This window comes from Manacus candei, unplaced genomic scaffold (genome assembly GCF_025592945.1).
Source record: "Manacus candei isolate 608988 ecotype Guabito, Panama unplaced genomic scaffold, ASM2559294v1 h1tg000011l, whole genome shotgun sequence".
NCBI lineage: Eukaryota > Metazoa > Chordata > Aves > Passeriformes > Pipridae > Manacus > Manacus candei.
Window position 1 is genome coordinate 14184965 of NW_026138059.1, and position 10323 is coordinate 14195287.

The 10323-nt window shown below is 37.4% G+C and overlaps 1 long non-coding RNA gene across 1 annotated transcript; it reads left to right on the forward strand.

Moving 5' to 3' along the window:
* Window positions 1–251: 251 nt before the first annotated feature.
* On the forward strand, window positions 252–6458 carry LOC127466719 (uncharacterized). Its single transcript, XR_007902832.1, has 3 exons — window positions 252–999; window positions 5649–5762; window positions 6271–6458. It is a non-coding gene; the product is annotated as an uncharacterized LOC127466719 (long non-coding RNA).
* The last annotated feature ends 3865 nt before the right edge of the window (window positions 6459–10323 follow it).

Below are 10323 nucleotides of genomic sequence, written 5' to 3' on the forward strand. Positions count from 1 at the left end.
GTGCATAACTTATTCTCTCCCTTCAAGTTTGCTTTTCCCCTGCAGACCCTCCAGAGAAGCACCCTTACTTTTGATCTAAAACCTATGCTTCCCTCCTGATTTCTCTATTATCTTCTCTTTTGTGTTGTTAGTTGCTATGGAAGTAAAAAGGAAAAAAAAAAACAAACTGATAAAAACTTGACTGATGTAACTGGGAAGTTTACTGGATAGTAGATGGAAAGAAATTATGTGGGTTTGACATAAGATATCTATCTTGTGTTAACAGACTTTGTGTGTTTGGTTTCTTTAATTGAAAGCTGTTTAAGAGGTAATTATGGTATTCTTACAAAATACTTATGAGACTGGATGACTTGATGCCAAGCATATTTTGATAGGATACTTTGTGATGCTTATTTATAAAGTACATAGAACTCCTACTGTTGTTTCAAATATACAACAGGTTTAAAGGCAATGAAAGAAATTTAACCAGAAAAATAAAGGGCCTCAAATGTATTTGGGAGATACACGTAGGAGTGTAAAAACCATATAAAATATAATGAGAATATGCTTAAGGGGCAGTTTCATGCTTATTCATGCAATGTGTTTCCTTCCCTATCCATCCCCTTAGGTATGGTACAACAACTGGCTAGCACAATGGTTATGTTTCAGAATGCTTATTTTTGTCATTAAAAACATAAATGCCACCTTGATTTCTGTTGAAGCTAATGACTTTCTGTGACTCATTGTGGCTGTGTCAAAGCAGAAATAACATGGATTTATCCTCTCATCTAATCTGACAGTCAACAGCTCTTTGTTTGCTCTACCAGCCACCACAGACCTCAGCCTTGCTCATAAATCTTTTGTTCTTGAACATGTATCTGTTTTCCAGGCATCATTTTTCAGCAGATGTCAGCAAGGGCTCAGTTGTCCCTGAAACTTATCTGTTTTTCCTTCAAATATCCATTCTTCTTCAGCTCTATCCCTACTTTTCAGAACATATGGAAATTGAAGACGTATCAGGTGATAATACTTTTGTGTGACTAGCTTATATCTATTCAATGTTAACATGCAGCTCTAAATTTTTGGCTACCATCTATTGATGCCTCAGTTTTCATCACAGCCCTTACTTCATTGCATTACTTATCACAGTGCCCTTTCCTGTTATTGCTCTGTTTTGTGGGTCCTCCAGCACATCAGCTTAGCTTCAAATAATGCTACTTATGAAATATCATTCTTTATTTGATTAAACACTGTGTAATCAAAACCACAGGCTTTGGATAAAATTAATCATATGATGATTGACTTCATTTTTTGGTAGAAATTACTTAATGGGAAATAAGTAATTTTCATAAAGTGAGTCACATAAATCAGGAAACTAGTTCACAATAAATAGCTAGTGAGAAAGTAGTATCTGCAAGACAGCTTGCAAAGAAATAAAGAATTTGTTACATACCACATGGGGAATTTCAAGACTCAGGTCTGAATGGGAGGGTCTAAAACTCTTGGTAGGGGAGTGTGGTTATACAGAATAAAACATCTCACTTTCTGTCAGAAATGTCTCAGATAAAAACATTAGAAAAAAAGATCTGTTGATTAATTCTTATCATATTTCTTTTAATAATGCATTTCTGACATCTCCAACTTTCTTTGAAATGTATGATGTCCCATATTCTCTCCCATAATGTACTTTGTGAACCTTTGGTGCTAATCTCTTTGTTACCATGGAAGCTGAAGGCCATAGAAACCCATTCTTCTTAATCATGCCCTTTTTCTCATGTCATTTCAGACATCTTGATCACAGAGAGGGTTGGTTTTACACTTAAAGTTACCAGTAGACTAACACCAACTAGGTTTTTTTAGCTTTTATTAGTTAGTAGAATATAAGCTATCAGAAAAAAATAGAGATTGCTGGGTCAGATCTATCAACTTGCCATTTGGATGGCAAATTCTGCAATGAAACCTGAAGAATGAAAATAATCAACGTATTAGTATATTCATAATGCATAAAAAAAATCTTTGGCTCTGCCAGCTGCTAACATCCTAAACTCTTCTGTCTGAGATGTAGCACCCCAGACTAGACTAGGAGGGAGAGTATGAGCATATTATGTTGACTATGGACTGCTAATAGCCAGTACTCTTTCTAACTGCTGGGGCACATGGGAGCTCTCTCAAGTATTTTCTTTTGGGTAAAATCTAGGCTGTCAGGGGCTGAAGTTAGTCTGGTTTCCCAAACCTCTTCCATAAAGTACTACAAAAATAAATTATATTTCCCATATTATTTGAGCCCTCTCAGAAGATCTTTGGGAGTTCAGGTGAGATTTATCTGGATTTAGCACAACTTCTGATAGTGTGCTGGAATCATAACCACCAAACTCCCATAACACTTTAGCATGGAATGACATTTGGAGAGAGAATAAATACCTCAAACCATATGGCAACCAGATTAAGGAGATACTAGCAACAAAAACATATTGCTCTCATATTTCCCAAACAATGGCAACTAATTGCATTTTGTTGGTCAGCAGTCCTAATTCCTTGAGCTCTTCTTGCTGATATATTACATCCATACAACCCCAAAACCCCCACCTGACAGCATAAAACCTTATTTCTACAAGGCACTGGAGCACAGCCCTCACTGGTGCTAGGTACTAGCTGTGAAATAAAGATAACCAAAAATTCAGCATGAGCTTTCCCATGCAATTTGAAGTTGGGGCAGGAAAACCAAAAATAACTAACCCATGATTTTTTCTCTTCTGAGGACAGAAGGGCATATCTGTTGTTAAATGCTTGGATATGATGCACAAGCACACTACGCAAGTACCAAAATAGCATACAAGTTTAAAATCCTGACCTGCATGCACCAAGTTTGCTTGTATTCATTATGAATTGAATACTCCGTTTCCTGTGAGATTTAAATCACTTCAGGAAGTATTTTATAGACACAAATAGCAGTTAGGTATCAAATTTATTAAAAAAGCTTCGGGAATCATGTTTTTTCTTTCTATCTGAATATTTTGAATATTCCTTTTTTTTTCCCGTGTCTGTAACAGTATGTTAAAACTTTATGCTGAAGAACAGCATAAGAAATGGTAGCAAAAATAGAATTGAAGTACCTCTTCAAATCTGAACTAAGTTAGAACTTCAGTTACATGACATATGCAATACTTATTTAACAAATTTATTGTATTAATGTATTAATAAAATCCTTCTGTGCTATAATTATTAATAATTACAGAATAAATTACTGAAAAAAAGAATCTCTGATAACTAATTTTTAATTACTTTATGTGACAATTGTCTAATAGAAGATGTTCTGAGCTAGTTTGTATGTGTGCTTAGATATTCAAGGGAAATCAACAGCTAACTCAATACATTTAGATTTTAGTATGTAGCTTAAAGGCCTTCAAGAAAAATCCTTTGCCTATGGGGAAAATAACTGACTTGTATTTTTTGATTAACTAACATAAAACCAAAAAAATTTTAGCTGCAGAAAGGATAATGCTAGTCACTTGAGCTTCCCACTCACGGTACTCTCTCATATTCTTTTGCCTGCTGCTTTCCCCTGTTCTTTTTAAAAACTGTGCTTTAAAATAGTCTACTTCTAGTCAGATGTAATATTTGAAACCAGCACCAGTAAGACACTGCAGGTTTGTTTCCATATACAAAGGTGCTTTTCTTAGTATTGAGGTTATGCCAGCGTGTCCAAGTATATTAATGACCACAGGCAAAAAACCCAACACTTTCCATAAAGAATCTAATTAATACACAACACATAACAAATTATGAGAAGCCAAAGTGTAAGGTTAAATAGCCTTAACATTAAATTCTTTTTTTCCTTGATCATAGGCTATGTGAGGCACCTTATCTCCTTCTGTGATCAAGAGAGAGAAAAGAGCATCTGAGAGGTGTTCATAGTATGTGAAATTCATCATCTTCTGGAGGTGTCTTTGAGGTGATGTAGCTCAGAGGGGAAGTTTATCTTTCAGATGGCTGCAATGAGTCCAAATTAATCACACACTACTAAGCAGGCTGTGTACAGGAAATCCTAAGGGTTTCAGTGACAAGACTTAGTCTACCTAAATATAGACTAAACTTCACATGGCTGTTATAATTAGCATAAGAGGTGCTCAAAGTCAGGACTGATGTCTCAAAGAGACTTGAACACTGAGGTGCCTCACCTGAATGCCAAAGAGGCTTTGGTAGAGTAAGCCTTTACATGTTCAAAGGGCAGCCAACAGGGAAGCACTCCTGAAGGTACTTGCAGCAGTCCTCAGGGATTCAAACACATAATTCAAGAGGAATGTAGGAGACTTCAACTACTGTGGCAATGAACTGGCATTTCTCAAAAGAAGTGAAGAAAGACTGACACATAAATCCTGCCAATGCAGACCAGACACCTAACCTGGGCCTTGGACCTTGGGGCAACAGCTGCCCACTGGGACCAGCACTTTCCACCTGAATCAGAGCTGGGCTTGCTACTGCACATGAATGAAAATTGATACTACTGATTGGAGCTGCACTGGTTTCTCTTGGTGTAGCATGTCTGCTTCAAGCTTGCTTTCGTCTTTAGGCCTATATAGGTCTATAAATATTTTAATTGCTCTAATTCTGATAAGACCGAATTGAGTTTTTTACTGCTTATGTTCTCCCTTGTATTTGCAGATAAAAAAGAATTTAACATGAAGTGTAGGAAAACACTTTTAAAGTAAAAATAAAAATATTTTCCACCTTGACCTTAGTCTAGATATCTGAACGTGTAATAATCAGGAAATAACGCACCATTTGAATTTGAATGTTATACTACTAGTTCTTGGCAGGTCAGTAACCGTGAGGTCTGTAATTAACACTTGCTCTCCTTCAGTAGCATGGGACTCTGCTGACTTCTTTCATCAGAAGGTTTGTATGTTTGTTGCTTAGTAGGTGGTATTTTGTGTCACCACAGAATAAAAAGTACTCAAGAGCATGATTTCTCCCACACCTATTGGTAGAAATGAATATTAAACATATTGCAAAGTAGCTTCAGTTTTGGGGTTTTTTTTAGCATTTGTTTGTTTGCTTTGTTTTGTTGTTGGTTTGGTTTTTTTTTTGTTTTAATAGCTGTCCAAAGCAGGTAAAATCATGCAGTTTGAGATAGTCCAGGCAGTTATTTCTAAGGCTGGTAGGTCTTTTTTTCAGAGAGACAACCTACTGAAATTCATGGGCATATGAGAAAGAAGTCCTCCAGCTTTGGGATAAACAATCTTCATGTATGACTCTCAGCATGTTTCTTAAAAAATTCAACAGTTTGCATCCACTTCAAATATATGTAATTGAAAATGCAACTTTCCTTCCACCTTTATATGAATTTTGGAACTAGGAAATGAGTGGGTCAAAGAACTCTTCATAAGTTTAGGTTACTCTAACATTATTGCAAGGTTTTGACTGACTTAGCCATTTAAATTGTTATTGTCCGTTTCTACCATCGTACCCAAGAGAGCAACAGATATCTTAGTTAAAAAAAAATCATCTCACAATAAGATCTCATCTTACAAACATAAATGGTATCTTTTCTCATCGTGCTCATCTCTCCTGGAAATGGCTGGTGATACCTGCTGGTCATACATGTAGCTCTGATGCTGCTCCTTGATTTTCCACAACCTCAGCTGTAATTCTGCTTTATTCACTTGTAGCCATTCTGAAGAGAACAGAACTTTCTTCTTAACTGAGCATGGGTCTTCAGCGACAACCCTGGCATGCACACTGTGCAACAGCTCTGAGTGCTTCACATCAACTCATTCCCAATGGTGAGTAGTGTTGACCATTTAAAAGTTGACAGCAGTTAAACAGTTTTACTCTTTGAACAAGGAAGGAGAAATCATGTCATGGATTGAAGTGATTGACCTAGTAACCTTATCCTGATGTCAAAAATGGAATATGGGAGATACTATTACTTTTCCTCTTCAAAAATAAATAGTATGAAAAGCAGAGCCCATAGACCCAGTGTCTAGTTCTCAGTGGTCTGGTTATCAGTGGCCCGATGGTCATGGGTGTAGTTTTGACCCAAACCATAAAGATAAAGAAGGGAAGTACCAGTCAGGCTGCATAAAAATACTTCATTCTTTACACTATGATCTATGTCAAAGTTGCCACACTGCTCTTATATAATCAGGATTTTCTTCTGCTGATCATCAAGTTGTGGGTGAAGGCTCAAAGAGAGGCTTATCTTTCCCCTGCTTATTGCTGTGAATTTTAAAAAAGAACACAACATGGATGCAGAAATGACTGTTTATGTGATTTTGTTCATACTTACAGGAATGTATATATTGTGAAAAATATCCATCATCTTGGTTGCACCTTGAATGTAAGAAGCACTTAGAGATATTATGGCTGAAAGTGGGGTAGCTACCTGATATTCAACCAGTGTAAGAGCAATGCTGAGATAAATGAGGTGAACAGTCACATACTTTATAGAGACTCAGGTAAGAAATAATACAGATGAGAAAAACAGCACTGAGCTGGTGTCCTGGACACCTGTTATTTTTGCAGTTTTCACATGCCTTTGAGTCTCCTGCATGTACTTTCCTCTCTTTTGCCTTCAGGATGGCCCATAAAATTGGCTGCTTCAATGCCTTTGTGAAAGGATATGTGAAGTGCAGATGTATCTCTGATTTTTCTACTTGAAAACTCTAATTTTTCTTTTTCTTCTTTCTATTTGTTCTCTTGTAAGTCATATAGTTTTGTCCCGTTGTTTCCAACAAACTGAGATTCATTAGTTGCCACCAAAATCTTGTGACAAATAGTGAACTATCACTTCCTGCTCGCTTCCTCTAAATCTCTGCTGTTTGTGATTTTCTAAATCTTTATCACAATCTTTTTGTTACCTTCTGCCAATGAACTTTAATCTTTTTAGTAATTCTTCAAGCTCTCTCATATCTTCAGATATTATTGTTACCCTTTTTATTTATTTGGTTAATATAGATGGTCAGGATTGTACTGAATCATTAAAATGACTGTGAACCTTCACAAACTGCAGAAAATAATGAAATTTCTGTTTTGCTATCAGTTCTTATTAGTCCTGAAAATCAGATTACCAGTTTTTGATATTTATGGAGGACTTGACCTTCCTACACTTGACCTTCAGAATATAATCACTTTCCAATTATTAATACTTCGTATTTTGAAACAGTGTTCTATTGTGATTTCTTTTTTTTCCAGTTCTATTGGGATCTTTAGTCATCATTTGCTCAGATTCTTCTTCCAGCTGATATTATTTGGTGTTTCAGGAGAGATGGTGTTTATTGTGGTACTTTGAGAAGTACTGCCAGCATGTCTTGAAGGACTCAACTTAGTAAAGGACAAAATTCAGATTTCACTCCCTAGACACCACAATTATGAGAAAAAACATTTGAGAATTATTTGAAGTGATTTAATTATTTGACTTCTTTACTATCTTTTCAAATCCTCAAGAGGACCATTCAGATTATTTTGAAAGTGAACTGCATCTATTTTCTTGCAGCATCAGTCCATTACATGTTAAAGTCTGGAACTTAATATGTGCTAATTTTACTTTTTTTTTTCCCCAGTAACTCTTATCTCTTCCTTCCTTATTTTAATGTATAAAATTGTAACTTTTTTTTTTTTGGATATCATGTGAATGTAAGACTTCTTGCTAAGAGCTGAAAAGATTTCACAGTGGATGCAGAAGAAAGGAATGCCTGAAACAAGTCTTTTGGGTGGCTTGCTTTGCCTCTCACATGCTCACAAAGAGCTATACGATATCCAATGGAGAGAAATTATCCTTTACACTATATTTATTAGGTTATATTTTAGTAACAATTATTTGTAAACCTACCCGCATATTTTCTTCATTTTTATAAACTGTTGAGGGGTATATGGTATATGGCACAATTGATAATTATGAATTTGTGATGAATTTTAATGGTTGTGGTACAGATCCTTAACTTTTGGCACTGCCATGAGCAGAATGCTGTACTCACAACCCCCTGCAGGTACAGCCTGCCAGTACAGCTTGATTCACCTACTGTATTGGTTCAGACAAGAGCAGTCTTGAAAGAACTAAATTGTGAATATAGATGCTGCAAGTAATCCCAAACATGCTGATGCTCAAACCTGATCTGCCTATATTAAAACTTCAGTTTTAATTTCCAAGACTTACATCCTGTATGGCTAGAAGGATAGGGAGATGGGTTTTTGGATATAGTCTAGGTCACGCCAAGGTTGTAAGAAACTAAATTTGTGTCTGTATCATAACAAAGATCAAGATTTACTTAATCTAGGTGATAAGTTGTCAACTCATGCCCTAAACCAGACAGGTGGAAAGTTTTGAAGCTTCTACCCTAGGTCTTTGCTCACATAACAGACACCCTTGAGAGATGCAAAGGCTTTCCTAATACCCACCATTTCAAAAACTTAGATCAGAAAACTGCTCATTTGAGTAATGAATTAATAGGGGTCACTTTACTTTTCCCAGTACGAGCAGGTCCTGCTGTAAAAAAGGATGTTGTCCTGACCATGCTTTTTAAGAAAGAAGAGAAACACAGAGCAAATGGAGACTTGTGAGCAGCAGGAGCTCAAAGAGGCATGGCTAAGTGGAGCCCTTTCTGCTAGACTACCTCTTCAAATCAGAAGTGTTACCACTTAATGTTCCTAAGTGTTCCTTGACAACAACTATCTGCTGGAAGTTGGCCTTAGCTTGCTTGGAAGCTTTTGTGACCCTGAGATTGAAGTAATTTGGGATTCATGCTGTGATTTTTGCTAGACTGGGCCCCTATTGCTATTTCTTTTTTTGGTTAAATGCCATCTACCTTGGTAACAGCTTCCATTGGATGAAGTTCACAGCAAAAAGTTGTTTTCTCAGTACCTAAGTGATAATGAGACCAGCACGCTGGTTTCCTTTAATAAAATTTCATATTCATAAACAATGAAACTATGTAGATAAAATTGTCTCGCTTGCTTCTGGTCCTGTTCAGAATCTTTGTCCTCAATAGCTGCAATCTGAAATTCCTAATCTACAGGAATCACTTTTCTAAAAACTTTTAAGGTATGCCCTAACAGAATGGTTCTCATATATATATCTATATAAACACTTTATGTATAATAAACACTATATACAATAATACTAATTTCCACTTTGCCTTACCCCAAGATCCCCAAAAGGACTTATTTATCTGGTTGCTGTAGCAGGATCAAAAGCCACCACATGTGTCTTCAGTCTACTGCAGTAGCACAGTTCAGAAGCCAGTATGAGGAGAAATCTGGAATTAGCCAAGACAGGAAATTTCAAAGGCAGGCTGTCTGGGACATTTATTGGCCAGTCACCTGCTGATAGAAGGTACCTTCTGCACTCTGGATTTATAGTGCTAAAAATATCTTCTTCTTCATAAAAATCCAAAACTTATTGTTGATGTTTTTTTTCCCAAAAAAAGACTTACCCTCTTCCCAAGTAATATTTAAATGGCCATCATCCAAAGGGAGATTTCTCTCCTTTGCCCAAAAGTATTTACACTCACATTTTCCACTTCCCTGTTACAGTTGTTGCCACTTCTCCCTGTAGGGAACCAGGATCTGAGGAGAAGCACTAGCAGTGCAGAAGGAATTTGGAAGCGAGGGAATCAAGACTGTAGGCAGGACCTTCGAATTTCAGCATTTTTGCTGGAGCACAGGCTTGGTAGGCACCTGAGGAAAGGTGAGGGCAGCAGTGGCTTCAGGGTACAAGGAAAGGTGACTCCATCAGCCCTTTCTGAGGAAATGTCCTCCTGTCTTCCAGTATAGTCCCTGGTCCAGACCAGCTCCTCTGGTGCCACTCATTCCAGTGCGCTCGGAGTGACAGTATTCTGCCGGTTTTGTCTCAAAGGAAACAGCCCTGACCTTGCCAAGAGGTCCCAGAGGCCCAGAAAGATGGTTTCAGTTTGTTTCTAATGGGAACTGCTAGGAGAAGAGGAAGGGGAAGCACTGTTCTTGTACCCTGGAAGAGCACAAAAGAAGGAAGATGATGAATAAAGGAGGGAAGAAGCAGCACTCCCTGCCTTTGCCTCTCCCCCAAACATAACCATGATCTTCTACAGAAATCTCCCTCTGAAACTATCCAGACTCCTCTCTCCTACCCAGACTTTTGGAGATGTCTGGAACCTTCTGACTTCCATCTTTTGTTCAGCATCCCACGCAGGTCTCCTCTGCCATCCTGCTTTAAGAGCCATCTGCCCTGTCAGTTCTCCTCTCCTCATCCAAAAATGCTCAAATCAAAAATGCCCAGCCCTCTCTTTGACCACCCACATGCAACCTTCCCATGCCCTTACTTAGTTCAGTCCTGTTACCTCCTCTCCACAAATTAATAACAACTTTCAA